Genomic DNA, 2,408 nt, shown 5'->3' with positions numbered 1-2,408 from the left:
AGGAATCATCTTCCCGAGGCCCAGTGTCTTCCCTCAGCTGTACCCAGAGCGCCCTTGCAGAGAAGCTGTCAGCTCTTTAGTGATTGTCAGCTCGTGATTTCAGCTCTTTGCTCTGCAGGGCAGTCTCCAGGCCAGACCAGGAGGAAAGAGATGAGAGACCCGCATAGCAGTTCTGCATGGGGCAGCTTTATTAGTCCATACCCGGCAAAGGGAAGCCAGGGACGAACTCTCTCTGCTCTCACAGGGGCAGAGGGCTAGATCTTATAGGGATACAGGGAGTGGGTGTCAGAGGGTAAAGGCCAATGGGTTACAAAGGATCTGCATAGGGTCTCCCAGAGGATTCTGGGTCTGTCTTCTTCTCACCATAACTGAAAGTGGCTGGCTTCCCAGGGGAGTTCTTCTGGGAGGTTAAGCACTCTCCTTATCTCAGCAGGCCTCCCTCCAGGGCAGGGGCTGGGCATACCCCACAAAAACTGACTTTCACTTCATTTTGATTCCCAATCTGTAACAGGCTGGGGATATTCTCAATTCAAAATCTGAAAGTCAGATGAACATTAAAGAGGTATTAAAGCATGAAGGAAGCCATACAGAAAACCTTTAATTAGTAAGAGAAGAATAATCTTTTCTGTGGCTTTCTCCAGGAAATTGTTGGCAAAAGATGCTGGCCATTCAAATTTTGTCAGACTTCCATAAAAGTAAAACCAGCATGTTTCCAGATGACTGACCTGAACACTACAGATACTCTCACAAAAAATGTACCATCATGCAACACATCATGTTCTCCCAAGACACTGCTTCCATAGAAATACACACTGTCAGCACTCTTCTTCATCAAAATTTGTACTTCAGAGCAAATCTTTATTATGTATCCTATTTCAGGACAGTATTTTTTATAATTGCTAACAGAATACCATTCAAACAGCTACACTATCATATTAAACCATCTAGAGCAGAGTATTTTAGCCCAGCCTTGTATAAAAAACATGAACCTCTTCATTAGAAAATACAGGGTTCTGTTTGAATAAGAAGAAATCACAAAAGGGGAGACAATTACAAAAATCTGCCATCTGTCTACAATGTAGACCTAACAACACTGACAAAAAAATTATTGTCACTATAAAAACAGTACCAACAGCCCAATAAGATAAGGATGGGTTGTTAATCTTTCTACCATTAGATGCACTATGTGTATATAAATACATATATATATATATATATATTTGTCCTTGTATATAAATAATTCAGCACTTTAAATCCACAATAATAGTCACTTTAATTGAGGTAAGACTAAGCAGAACTACTGCACTATCTGAGCTTTCCTCTCTGAAACAGAGCAGCAAACTGACAACAGCCAACCTTCCCCTGCTTTGGTACATCAGACCATTCCTGTAGGAATTTGGCCAAGGTCATAGAGTAAGTCAGCACCATCACAAGCCTGTGACCCCAAATTCTGGCAAGACCATGCTGCCTCTCAGCAGGCAGTCCATAAGGAAGATACTCTGCATTTCATTACCCATCTTCTGGCTCACCCAGCACTTCTCATACAGCCTGAAACTGCATCAAACAACATTCACTACTACAAGCCAAGAGACAAAAAAAAGTATAGAATTACACGTCACAGTGTAAAGCCTCAAACATTAATTACATATATAAAAGAATTGCTAAAACACTAAATCAATGTTAAGAACTAGACTTTTTTAAAATTTGTGTTCCTGTACTGCCACCTAAAGATCAGAGTGAAAAACAGGAAAACCAGTGGACAACGTGACTTTTATCTGTAGTCCTGGAAATGAGCAGTAATGTTTTTCTGATACCTCACTTTGAACAATGACCACAACAGATTCAACCAGATCAAAACAGATTGATGAAACAGTTCTATTTCACATCATAGTTTAGCAGTACTTCACCATTTGATTAATTTCTATACATTACCAAAGGAAAAAAAAAAAAAACTTGAGCTCTCTGTATGGATGTATATATATCTCCTTTAATTAGATGAATGTCAGCTTGGACAGTCTTGATCTATAAACTCTGTCTAGCCACAGCACATTTTGCAAAGGAAGACGGACTGGTGGAAAAATATTTTTTACTTCCTTATTTACTTAATTAAACTGCTATCACTATTTAGGGGAAAAAAAAAGAAACACGAATTAATAACCTCTCATGATAAACAAGTTGGTAACACCATTATTTTTCCCAACAAAACATGCCCTGGTTACACATCTACATCCAAACACCTCAGATTCACTTTTATTCCACCTGTTGCTGCACTCAGCCTGTCTTCTGAAGTCTCTCTCTCACAACTTCAAGTGGAAAATGTTCAGTCACCACCCCAAAGGATTCTGATGTCACAAGTCAGACTTCACAGATAAAACAGCCAGAAATCTTTTGAGTTTGGCGTTTTTTTT

Source organism: Corvus brachyrhynchos, unplaced genomic scaffold, assembly GCF_000691975.1.
Source record: "Corvus brachyrhynchos isolate BGI_N302 unplaced genomic scaffold, ASM69197v1 scaffold31, whole genome shotgun sequence".
In the NCBI taxonomy this organism is placed as follows: domain Eukaryota; kingdom Metazoa; phylum Chordata; class Aves; order Passeriformes; family Corvidae; genus Corvus; species Corvus brachyrhynchos.
This window is presented reverse-complemented; position numbering follows the sequence as displayed.